General features: G+C 49.5%; 1 protein-coding gene across 1 annotated transcript in view; it reads right to left on the bottom strand.

Moving 5' to 3' along the window:
- Positions 1–13,401, bottom strand: part of ATP8B1 (ATPase phospholipid transporting 8B1) — a 122,870-nt gene that overhangs the window by 89,905 nt on the left and 19,564 nt on the right. The gene's annotated exons all lie outside the window — the stretch shown is intronic.

Raw genomic sequence — 13,401 nt, 5'->3', positions numbered from 1 at the left:
CAGAAACTAGTAAGTGTAGGTAAGGAGGTGGAGAAGCTGGACCCCTCGTTCATTGCTGGCGGGAACAGCAGGTGGTGCAGCCACTGTGGGGGCAGTACGGCTGGTGTCTCCTTGGAAAGATCAAACACAGAAGCGCCTGGGGGTGGCTCAGTCGGTTAAGCCACGGACTCTGGATTTCAGTTCAGGTCATGATCTCAGGGTTGTGGGGTCCAGCCCTATGCTCAGGGTGCAGTCTGCTTGTCCCTCTCCCTCTGCTCCCTCTGCCTGCACGCCTGCTCCCTCTCAAATAAGTCAAATTTTTAATAAATTTTTTAATAAATTAATAAATTTTAAAAATCAAACACAGAATTACCTTATACTCTAGCAACTCTATTTCCAGGTATATGCCCCAAAGAACGGAACACCATGTCCACAGCAGCATTAATCCTAACAGCTAAAAGGTAGAAACCACGCAAATGTCCATCAACAGATGAATGGATGGACCAAGGGTGGTGCACAGATCATCCCTGAGGATATTATGGCAAGTAAAATAAGCCAGCCACCAAGGGACAAATGCACCATGATTCCACTTACACAAGGTATCTAGAGTCAATCAAATTCATAAAGGCAGAAAGTGGAATAGTGTTACCAGGGATAGGGCAGAGTGAGCAATGAGGAGTTAGTGTTTAAGGCGTGTACAGTTTCAGTTTGGGAAGATGAAGTTCTTGAGAGGGACAGTGGTGATGGCTGCACAACAATAAAAATTTACTTATGCCATTGAAATGTACACTTAAAATGGTTAAAATGGGGAAAAATGGTTCAAATGGCAAATTTTTTTATTTTAAAAAAATTTTACCTTAATTTTTTAAAAAACGTACTCATTTGTTCTTTCTCTCCTCTGGAGAACAAAGAGATTTAAATGGATTTCAGCTAAACATTTCTGAAGTGGACAAGTTGCCCAAAGAATAACGGATGATTTCTGGAGGTATTTCTTGAGGATCAACTACTCTGGTCTAGGCAGTGTGCTAGGGAGACAGTGACAAATAGTCACAGATCCTATCTTCGCCGGGCTTACGGGTTAGCCCAGAATTTCTGATTCAGGTGGTCTTAGCTTGGGCCTGAGAGTCTGCATTTCTAGCAAGTTCCCAGGCGATGCTAAGACTCCTGGTCCAGGGACCCCATTTGGAGAAGCTCTAGCATGAGGGCAGAGATGCACAGGTAAATAAGTAATTTCAATCAAGTGTGGAAGAGGCTATAACAGGGATCCACCCAGGACGTCTACCAGCAGGGGCACCCATCAGTCCTAGGAGAGACCAAGAAAGCCTTTCCTTTTTTTTTTTTTTTTTTTTTTTTAAAGATTTTATTTATTTATTTGACAGACAAGTAGATCACAAGTAGGAAGGCAGAGAGAGAGAGAGGAGCAAGCAGGCTCCCTGCAGAGCAGAGAGCCCGATGCGGGGCTCGATCCCAGGACCCTGGGATCATGACCTGAGCCGAAGGCAGAGGCTTTAACCCACTGAGCCACCCAGGCGCCCAAGAAAGCCTTTCCTAAAGGAGGTGCTGTAAGACTGGACATCTAAACCGAGACCCGCGGGACATGTTGGGAGAGAGGCAGGGGAGTGGGAGGGAACGGGCACTGCAGGCAGAGGGCACAGGATTTGCAAAGGTCAAGAGAGGAGAAGGTGCACCCCCTGTTCTTGGAACACAAGACTTTCCCTGTGATGGGAAGTTGGGGGGTGATGAGGAAGGTGATGCTTGAGGGTGTGAGAGGTGAGCAGAGACTATGGGTATTGATTGAAGACCTCAGAGCTTATCCTCAAGGCAACACAGAGCCTCAGGAAGGCTTTCAGCATTGAATGGCTTTAACTCTAAGGACACAGGCCTGAACTGTGACCTCTCTGGCAGGGCTTCTGTCCGGCACAGACATTGCCTCTGGGGGTTAGGGAGGGGCCAGAGACACACGTCTCTCTGATTCTAGGTTGATCCCACCTGATCCTAGCTCTAGCTTCTCCAATAGCCAACAGCTGCCTGAGTCACAGGCTGTTCAGGCTGTTCTGTGAACAGCCCAGGTCCACTGTCCAGTCCCATACAAGGAACCCCTAATCATGTGAGGCTATTTAACAAAAATGAAAGCCAGTTCCTCCGTGGCATTAGCCACATTTCAAATGTTCATGTGGCTAGTGACCAGACAGACAACATTTTATAATCATGGCGAGTTCTATCGGACAGCACTGGTCCAGGAGATGAAACACAGGACTGGACTTAAGACGCGCCAGGCATCTTGGCTTTACTGCATTAAACCAGCATGTAACTGGTTTGGGCCTTCATGAAAGAAAACTCAGAAATACAAGCTCTAAATTGATTTTTTTTTTAATTACAGAGTAAAATCCTAGACAATTAGCAGCTCCTCATCATATATACCCAAGCTATAAGTATCCTTACATATTCCTTATAATAAGACATTAAAGGAATATTTTTTCCAAGCCACTACAAAGAATCCCAGAATCACACTCACTCTCCAAAGCCACTTCTAAATCCTTAAAATAACTGGCCAGGGGGAACAGAGGGAGGATAATATACCCTAGATTAAAATTCTACAAAGCCATTTTACTGTTTACATGCCAAAAAGCTAAGCTTTGAAGGCTTTTTCTCTATTGTTCATTCTACCTAATTCAATACACAGGATTCATAATATTACATTGCTAATCCTTACTCTAAGTTCTAAAAATAAAAGGCAAGAGACATTCATGCCAAGTTGGTAACAAACCCCAAGTGAGGACAACTGGGAAGTGACGCGGGGAGGAAATGAGTTCTGCTCCAAAATGAAACACACGCCCAGGAGAGAGATTTAACCCTTGGGCTGACCATGCCGGCCATCGTTTCTAGCCAGTTAAAAAGCCCAAGAAGCCAGGGGTGGCGGAGGACTGATGCAAATAAAAATCCAGGGATGTTTTTCTTTTCCCAGTCACTCAGAAAGTAATCGCGCAGCCTGAGGAGGGAGGCAACACCCAAGAGCTCTGGCTCCCCTGGGGCTGCCTCCCCTTGAAGGTTGGGGTGGGGGGCAAGTTTCCAAAGAGGAGATAGGTCCAACCAGATCGACTGAGCATCCAAGTCCCAATGCCAAGGGGACAGGTGGCTTCGGGAAGCGAACGGAGGCCAACCACACATCGCATCTTTGTTCAACAGTCTCCTGGCCCAGGCATGTTAAGGGGAGGGGCATCTCGGAAGGAGAACTGAGTGTCTGTACTGCTCAAAAGCCCGGGAGCCCAGAATAGCCCAGAATAGGCCCCGTGGGTTCTCCTGCCTGTCCACAGGCCGGCTGCCTGCTCCTCGGGCTTTATCTCTGCCCGGATCTGCCCTGCAGGGATGGAAATGAAGATCTAATTGGCTCCCTCCTCCGTGCCCTGATTAGAGCCCTTCCCGGGGTGAAAACCAGTTTCTCTAGAGCCTTCTCAGGGATGCCCACGGCCTTTCACACCAAACCACCATGAATGGAAGGCCATTTATCCACCAATCCCCAGTCTGGCCACCATCCACGAGGACTCGGGGCAAGAAGCAGCGTTAGGTCCCTTGGGGGCCGGGGTAAAGCAGGAAGCAGGTAGTCTGCGGATTATCTCAAGGGCAGGAAACACTGAACAGGACCCCGGAAGAGTCAAGAAGGAAGTCCAGAGAAGAGACAGGAGCACCACGCCGACCGCATTTCCAGACACACAGCAACAAGGCACAGAGTATGCAAGGAGCGTTTACTTGTTTTCCTGACTCAGCAATGTATTGACGGTGACACCCGCCCACCTTGCTCGAGCCATTACTATGTGCCAGGTCCTCTTCCAAGCACGTCACACACACGAATGCATTTGGAGCTCACAAGGGCCCAATGACATAGGTTCTGTTGTTCCCATTTTACAGATGAGGACACTGAGGCCTAGAAAGCCTCCCAGGATCTCACAACTAGTATATCATAGAGCCTAGATTCAAATCTAGTCCCTCAGGTTCCCGCATGAACTGTCCTGCCTGGAACTCCTTTCTCTTGCTCTCAGGCAGAAGCAGAGGGAACAGCGCGGCCGCCTCCCACGTGCCCCATTCACCCCCAAGCTGCGGATAGGAATCCAGAGATTTTAGCTGGCTGTCTGAAGATCAAATGGATCTTTCCAGACTCATCCACAAAACACTCACTTGCCTCGAGAGACCTGCGTTCTATACAAAACAGTACTGTGGCACTGGGTCACCACGTGCAAAAACATTTCTTTCTGTGGTTGCCAGGAGCCCTCTCCCCACTGCTCACCATGCTCACCCGGTGGCCCCACAGGAGACATGAAGCTCCTCCCACTAGCTCCAGCCGGCCCCCTGAGAACCCGGCCAGGCCACGGAGACCAGAGCTTCCAGGGGTGGGAAGGGCCTAGAGGAGAAGGAGAGGGGGATGGGGGCCTTGAGATCAACTTCCAGCCGGCAGGGTGGCTTCTCCGTGGGGCAAAGCACACCTAAGGACAGGTACCCTGGGCCTGCCTGCAGGCAGATTTCAAGGGCACAGCCACAGATCTGTACGCAAAAGCATCTCCACATGCCCGCTGTGAAAGAGAGTTAGAAGAACAGACAAGGGACAGTCAGACACGGCTTACTTAATGTCCCCTCTCTGGTAGGGACATGAACTTTAATTTTTATCACGGAATCTGGGTTTCCTGCCAGTACCGCTGATAGGAGAATTAAGAGGGTTAATTTTTTCCACAGCCATTTCGTAGACTCGTGATAGAGCCACTTCTCTTGGAGACACACCCCCTGCTTTAGGGGACAGGCTGGTTGTCCTTTGCACAGGCAGATGGCATTTTACCGACCATCCTACGGCCCAGTCCTCGGCAGCGGGCTTCGTGCATCGCCTCCTTCAAGGCCATTCCCTCTGCTCGACTTCAAACCCTTCGACTCGCCTTCTCTGTAATTCCTCAGTGTCCGAGGTTAGCAGGTTTCCCTCACCAAGCTTCCAAAAAGCTTAGTGATCTGTGCTTTAAAAGTCCATTTGTAGGGGTCCCTGGGTGGCTCACTTGGTAAAGTGTCCCACTCTTGATCTCAGTTCTTGATCCAAGGGTTGGGAGTTCGAGCCCTGCCCTGGGCACCAAGCCTCCTTGAAAATCAATCAGTAAATAAACATCTATTGCAGTGTTTCCTTTTTGGTACATGATGAGCCTTCTGAGTCCGTCGCACGGACCACACACACACACACCAGCTCTGGGGCGCTGCCTCAGGTCGGAATTCTACTACAACCCTCGGTTTTGGAGAGCAGGGATCTGACCAGAACACATCCAGTTTCCAGATCTGAGTAGTGTCAGACAAGAGAAGTTCTTTTTCCAGTAATGTCAAGGGGGCACCCTCAGCATTTTTCTTGAACAACCAGGAAAACCACATTCAGAAGGAAGCACAGCTTGAGGACCAGAAATTCCTGATAAATACGCAGGAGAAGAAAAGGAGGCTCTACCTTTAGCTGTGAGACAAAGAAGCCACACTGTAGAACCCTGAATTCCCATCGGGGAAACCTTTCAGAGCTAAGGTCAAACTATAATTCTATCATATCAGTGTATTACAGAAAAGAGTAGTCCATAACAAACAAGCCTCCTAAGACATAAAATTCCACCATTTCCTGTTAATCCAAAAACCATGTGATTGTGGGGCGCCTGGGTGGCTCAGTGGGTTAAGCCTCTGCCTTCAGCTCAGGTCATGGTCTCAGGGTCCTGGGATCGAGCCCCGCATCAGGCTCTCTGCTCAGCGGGGAGCCTGCTTCCCCTCCCACAACCCCCAGCCTACCTCTCTGCCTACTTGTGATCTCTGTCAAATAAATAAGTAAAATCTTAAAAAAAACCCCACATGATTAGAGATATATATGAAGTATATTAAAGATATTTGCAGATATAAAGATCAAATATACACGAATATTTTATATATATATATATATATATATATATATATATATATATACCTAGAGTATATAGTGACATATAAAACAGAAGCCCTGTCCTCGTCTTGCAGTCCAAACAGCAACAGTCACCAATAGCCATGTCACTATAATTCCGCGTGGCAGGTGCTAGAGAGCGGGGACCTCAAAGAAGGATGGAGAGAAGACGGGAGTTAATGAGTTGCGCGGTGATCAGGGTGGGAGACGGGAAGTAAGAGAGAAACACGTCAGGAGAGAAAACCAAGGGAATGCCAGGATTAGCTACGAGAGCGTAGGCAGGTGTAGGAAGACGACGGTTTGAAGAGGAGGCGGGAGAGGTAGACTGAGGCAAGGCTGGGGGAGGCCTTGCAGGTGGGAGGCATTTGGAACTGTGTGCTCAGCAAGCAGAGCCCACGAGAGGCTCCTCATGCTTTGGACAACTATCTCCAGGCCTTCGGACAGGTAATCCGCCAGTGGCTGGTGGGCAAGACAGGCCTCCTGAACCTCCCATGCTTCCATCTCCGGAGGGACAGACAGGAATACGGCCCACAGAGTATCTACACTGTGACAGAGTGACACTGGGACAGGGAGGACGTGGTGACGTGGGAAGGGGCAGGAACATTCCAGAGCAAGCGAGGACGGCCCCAGGGGCTGAAGCATCAGCAGAGCATGGAAGGAGCGGGGAGCGCCTTTCACGGAAGTGTCCGTGTCAAGAGCCTGGGGCCTCTTTCCCAGAAACTGGCCTCATCAGATAGGCAGTTTAGAAATGATAAGCCAGAGCAGGGACTCCAGGGAGAGAGGAAGCCAATCTGCGGCTGAGACAAGACGACAGAAGTCCCCACGGTCCTGCGCTTGCGGATGATAAAGACAGGCGAAGGCAGAGCAGGGAGAGGGCTCACTGAAAGCCCTTCCCAGGGAGAAGCAACAGCTTTCAGACAGATCTGGACACGAGAAACAAAAATCCCTTCCCTCAGGGAGCGTACGCTCTGGTGGGAGAGGCAGATGGTGCAGGACACTAGAGCCTGTTCGCAGCTGGGAAGGAGAATGGAAAATGCAACAGGAGGGGCAGCAGGCAGGGGGGGTAAGCCAGTCCCACCAGCCGGGGTAAAGGGGCAGCCAGAGTGCAGCCCAAGGCAAAGGAGGCAACAGATACTTGTGGGTTGGAGCAACGCTCAACTTGGAGAAAGACCTCCTCGTGACCACGCAGAACAAGAAATCCTCAACTCCTCACTGTTAGTCTTGACCCCTCCCCGCCATTGCATTTCTCAGCAGCCCACAGACGTGCGCTTGTGCGTTTCTTATTCCTCTCGCCATGTGGGAACGTAAGCTCCATAAGGACAGAAATATGGTCTCTTTTTCTCTTCAGTGAATCCAGAACATCTGGAACAGTGAAGGTCTCCAGGGTTTGGTGGGAGGAAGGAGGGAGGAAGGAGACAGAGGGTTTGGTGGGAGGAGGAATTCTCACTCCAACCATCAGGGTCCCGGGTGAGTGGCCTAAAATTAAGAAACATTAACTGGCTCTCAGATTTCTCCATATGGAAAGAGATCCTGTCAGAGAGCGGTGACCTAAGGAAGCATTCATGGGAAACCTCACCGTTCCTGTGTGGCCTTAGAATGAAAAGAAGTATCTACTAGTGATGCCAGAACAAGGAACACACAATACACTGGATTCCAGTCCCAGGAACCGAGTCACCAAACCATGACCGCCATCGTGGCTGTCTGTAGGGTGCTTTCTCCCACTGCTCTCCGAACAAGCAATGCAGGTGCCCTGGCGGATGTTGTGACAATGATCCAGGTGGGCGTACTTCTTGATTCCATTCCAGTCAGCGCAGACACGACACACCAAGGAAACATAGCTAACACCTGTGCGCAGCTGAATCCCGTGGCACTGTTCTTTGACCTCTGGGTCAAGCTGTCTGGCATGCTGCCCGTAACAGTACAGGTAACGACCGTAACCAGAATAACCACCTCAAACGCATATGGCGCCTTTCTTCTAAGGCATTTATTGGCCTTCAAACATCATGTTTATTGGGCCTCCCCATCCTTGAAAGCTACGGTGTTGTCACCTTCCCCTTGCAGAGAGGAAACGGAGACAGGAACAGGTGAAGATGTGAGCGAAAGGCTGCAGAGCCACCCAAGGAAGGACTCGGCATCCACTCCACAGCCCGGGCCACCAACCAGACCATTAACCACCGTTACCCAGAGCCACCACGGGGGCAGGCACACAGACTCGCAGAGGAGCGAGCACAAGCCCTTCAGATCTGTCCTTGGGACTCACTCCACAGCTAATGCGGAGCCATCTTAGTTCCCAGAAGCAAACCACACACGCACCCCTAATTTTTCACAATAGGGTTTCTAGGGAGAAAATTCTAGAACGATCAGCTGGGACATTTTCTGGTAAGGAGAGTTATTCCCATCTCCCCGATTCCCCAATGATCAAGAAGCTATTTCGTGATGGCAGTCTCTCAAAAGCAGCCCCTCTGGATGGTTTAAATACTGTCCTACCCCAAGAGGCAAAGGGACAAACCAGGCGGCTTCGCGAGGCCCAGTCATTCCACGACGTGTTATCTTCATGTCTCTCCAAGGTTTTTCCACTGTTTCCTTAAGTGAATTTCTTATCTGTGAGGTTCATAGCAGAATCCATTGGCAGGAATTACGTAAGTTTTCCATCGATTATGTATCAACCACGTTCCTGAGTCTGAGTCCAAGCTGAAAGTCAAACTTCACTGCTATGTGGTTTCTGTGTGGGGGCGGGCCAGGCTGGCACACATCCATCATGTCCACATTTGTAAATGCAAAGACTCTCTCTAGAAAAGCAACTGATAAACTGGTAAGGGCTGTTGATTTGGGGGAGGGGAGGCGGGCACGGACACGGAAGGGGAAAGACTGACGTGACACTTTATACCCTTTCGGACCTTTCGAAGACTGTAGCATTCACGTGTTTCACTTATATTAAAATTAAACTGAAAAACAAAAATACATGGGAACACTGAAGCTTGGAAGCTATTTTTGTTAGAGTTCTTCATCAGAAAGTAAGCATGATGATTTCACATGTTGCCTTACTGATGATGCTTGGTAACTCCAGTGCTCACAACAGATGGGGGAGCACCCCAGTAGCAGGGGACACTTTAATCGTACCTTGAATCTGTGTCCTTTATGAGTTACTGACTGCTGCATAACAAATGACCCCGGACTTTAGTCACTGAAAACACAGCATTATCTCAGTTTCAATAGCTCAGGATCTTGGGCCTGAGCTAAGCCTCTGCTTCTCGGCTTGCTCACAGGCCTCCTGTGATTCAGTTCCTGCGGGCTGGTGGCTGGAAGCCGGCGGCTCAGAGAGCAAGTCAAAAGGAGGGTCTTTTTTCCACCCTCACCTTGGAAGTGACCTCCCATCTCTTGTGCCATATTCTGTTCATGACAAGCGTATCATCAGGTCCAGCTCCTTGACAAGGAGAGAGGTCACCCAGAAACAGCAGCAACCGCAAACTACACTGGCAAGAATCCAGAGACATTTCAGCGGGGCCCCAAATTTGGTAGAAAGCCCCTTGAGACAGCTCGCATGCGACAAGCATGAGAGGTCTAGCAGTCGATGCAAAACAGGGAGCTGAGACTTCCCACCAAAAACCAGCCGATGTGAAGCATTACAAGCCTTCACAGAACTGGAAGGCTCTGGAGGGAGGCAAAAGTAAAATCCCAAATTAGCTTTAAAAAAAAAAAAAATCAAAGGGGTATCAGCCCTGATGTGATACGTTCTTTTTTTATTTTAGCATTGCTGAATACAGTGTTTACATCTTACTGGGGGGGGGGAGTGATTATCAATGCTTAGCCTGTGTTATGTAATAAAAGGGAAATGAAACAGGCAATCACATTAAGGATTCTCTGTTCGCTGAGCACTCTGTAAGCCACTGCGGCACATAAATGCCACAGTTCAAAAGCCGGCTCAATCATCTGACCTTTAAGCCCACATTTCTGATCCTATTTGATTATTATGAATCTCCTATTACCAAATCGGTCTCTCTCTATAAAGCTGTCCTGGAGATGCCGATAAATGGAGAATTTTTTTTTTTTAATGTGAAGTTGGAAAAGGTAAAGCAAACAAGACCATTTTAATCTTCTACTCACTTAACTAAACCCTTGAAAGGATTAAAAAATATTTAACTTGTCGATTTCCTTAAAATGTCCTTCTGCGGGGAAAACGGATGAGTTCGCAATGACTGTAAACATAACTGAAGGTTTTACAGGATTGACTCGGTGAATCGGTGAATGGCTCCCTTTGGCCGGGCTCCCACAGCCGAGATGTGCAGCTGTAAGGGACATCCTGTTGCTTGCTGGTATATATTAATGGCTTGGGAATTTAACAATGAGGAGTCAGATCTTACCACACTGCTCAGCACTGGTAGGCTGCCTTCCATTCCGAGCTGGTGGTGGGGGGGGTGCAGAGACCAAGAAAAAGAGGACTTCTGGGAAGGTGTGTGTTGGGGCGGAGAGAGTCAAAATTACATCAGCAATGTGAATTTTCAATCGTTTGCCAGTCACACACAAGGCCAGAGAAAGGATCCCATTTTACAACCCTTAAAATCTTTTAAGATTTATTTATTGTAGAAAGAGGGAAGAGAGGGCATGCCTGAGAAAATTGGGGTGGTGGTGGTGAGGGGGATAGAGGGAAAGGGAGGGAGATAATTTCTAACAGACTCCCCGCCGAGCGCAGAGCCCGGATGCAGGGCTCTACTCCAGAACCCTGAGATCATGACCAGAGTGGAAACCAAGAGTGAGCTGCTCAACGGACCGAGCCACCCTGGCACCCCAAGCCTCAAAATCTTCTCACTGGCTTTAGCCAAAGGGGCTGCCTTGCAATCAATATTGTACACTATGCAAACTAAGCTGCAAGGCTTAGTTTTACCCAAGAGGAGGAAGATGTCTGTGGTTTCCCAGGTCCTCCTCTCTTCTGTTTGCCCACACCCACCCCTCACCTCACCCTGATTAGGAAGTGATGTCTAGGGGGTCAAGAGTCAGGTGTAAGCAGCCACGTCCCTGACTCCCTCATGATCTGGACAGAAGGCCCCTTGCTGGTCTCAGCGACGTGTGCACGACGCATGTCGCTGGCCAGGGCCCAATGGGGCTGCTGGGGGTCGACCAGCTGTTTAGAATTCATAAAAATGGACTTGAGGTCCATTCATGTAACCACTGCTGGTCAGATGGGAGTAACCTCCAGAAGAACCAAAGAGACCCTCGAACACCAGTTGGTTTACATCAGAATCACTTGGGGAAGGTCCTAAAAGGGTCTGACCCTGGAGTTTCCACTTTCTCAACCTCCCGCGGGGCTGGGTCCCTGGTCCAGGCTGAAGGGACACAGGAATTTCTGCTCCTGCCCATCATACCTGTACTCTATCTTCTTAAGACTGTTTCATACTCGCCTGGAGAGCTCTGTTGAGTTTTTGCAATGAAGAGTTAAAATGATAAAACAGAACCACCTGTTTCAGAGCTATAAGGGATGTCAGAGAAAATTTTGTGATAGGAATCTGGGGCTCTGAAAGGTTAGGGGAGGTGAGCGCTGGACTGTATTTCATCTCCCTGCACCCTGTGTCCCCAACTGGAAAGCAGTGACGGATGGATGAAAGAAATCATCAGTTAGTGACTGCCTGCTGGGTTACAGACCCTTTGGGTGAAGGGGCTACAGTGATCATGACCCTTAAAAGGGGAGAAGCCATCACATATTCTTACAGTTCAATACGGGAAGTGCCAGGAGATGCTCCGGCTGCCTTGGGAGCCTGGTCCCTAACGCAGCCTGGGAGGGGCTCCAGGCCCAGGACAACACCACAGGGGAATCTCCGATGACAAAGAATTGTGTCCCTCGAGGAAAGGATGGGGCAAAGGCAGCCTGCCCTCTCTTTAGAATTCTTGTGACCTGGGGGCGCCTGGGTGGCTCAGTGGGTAGGGCCTTCGCCTTTAGCCCAGGTGGTGGTCTCAGGGTCCTGGGATCAAGCCCCACATCGGGCTCTCTGCTCAGCTGGGAGCCTGCTTCCCCCCCTCTCTGCCTGTCTCTCTGCCTGCTTGTGATCTCTCTCTCTCAAATCAATCAATAAATAAAATCTTTTAAAAAAAAAAAAGATTCTTGTGACCTGAAGATACTGCAGGTGAAAGTATTTTGTCATCAGCAAATCCCAACACCGACGTGAGCTGAGGCTGGGACCCCATCAAGGCTGCCCACAGCTGCTGCAATCACAGAACCCAGCCCTGAGCCCGAGTGATGCGGCTCATGGATTTCAATCCCTTCCCCCATAGGCCGATACCCCGGCATTTCCATGAGCCCCTGTGAACTTCAGACGCACTAAAAGACATCCCATAGAGGGCAGACTTCTCCCGTGTCTACTTTCCAGGCAATTCTCTGCCTCCACTATGCACTGGAAACCCCTAGATGTACCCCACCTGGGCGACTCCCAGCGCTCAGTTCCCCCCACCTCCCCCCCACCACCACCACCACGTGGGAGACTCGGGGCATCAATACAGCTGATGCTCCCCAGGTGACTCCAATGTGCAGCTGAGTTGAAGATCTTCATTTATTACAACCCCAAGAAGACTGAACACCCCCCACAGACAACTCCCCAGTCACTGCTGGTTCACACACTTGACACAGGCTCCGGGTAACAGGGAATCCTTTGTTTCAGTCTGGACTATGAGGGGGTTCTTTCAGGAAAACAGATTGACCCTCCGAATGATGACTGGCCCGGGTTAATACTAGTTTTTTTTTTTAAAGATGCACAGGCTGATAGGGAGCAGGGCGATTGCCCAGAAGTAGCAGAGAACAGAGCGTCCAAGTCACAGACGTGCTGTGGAGAAGCCGTGAAACAGACAAGGTGCAGATTACAGGGGAACGCACCTGGGGGAACGCAGGACAGGTAATACTTACGGGCCTGGTACCTAACAAAGTGCCAACCTGCTTGCTGTGGTCCTTTGACAACAGGTAACAGGACAGAACTTCGGGGCTCAGAAACAACTATGTTTATATGTGCACTTCCTTAATGACACTGGAAGGCCCGGGGAATAGGAATTTCAAATTTATCAAGTTACAGCTGGAAGATGCTGCCTAAAATGAAGCCATCAGATGTCTCCTTGTTCCACAGAAAAGTCCAGAAGAAAAATTTCAGAGAAAATATGGAAGCCATGTCTTCCACCCTTTATCAAAGGGCCCATAAGGATAGAGCTGCTGTCCTTTCAACAATAAGCGGGTCCTGCCCAGCCTCTGTGCCTGCAGACCGGCAGCCCCGGCATCGCCCAGAGCTTGGGAGAGTTGCACAATTTCACCTCCAACCAATCCTGAATCTACATTTTCACAAGATTCCCTAAGAGATCGTATACGCATTCACGTTTGAGAAGACTGGTCTACACTGTCGAAGTAGCCACTTTTCTGGGTGGCTGTGGGCGTCTCAGAGGCCAGAGCTGCTTTACGCTCCCTTTACTTTAAAGTATTTTCCCCACCCAATTGGAACCCCCAGTCATTCTTCAAG

This window comes from Mustela erminea, chromosome 13, assembly GCF_009829155.1.
Source record: "Mustela erminea isolate mMusErm1 chromosome 13, mMusErm1.Pri, whole genome shotgun sequence".
Taxonomy (NCBI): domain Eukaryota; kingdom Metazoa; phylum Chordata; class Mammalia; order Carnivora; family Mustelidae; genus Mustela; species Mustela erminea.
The sequence above is the reverse complement of the archived record's forward strand: the minus strand, read 5'-3'. Positions and strand labels throughout refer to the sequence as shown.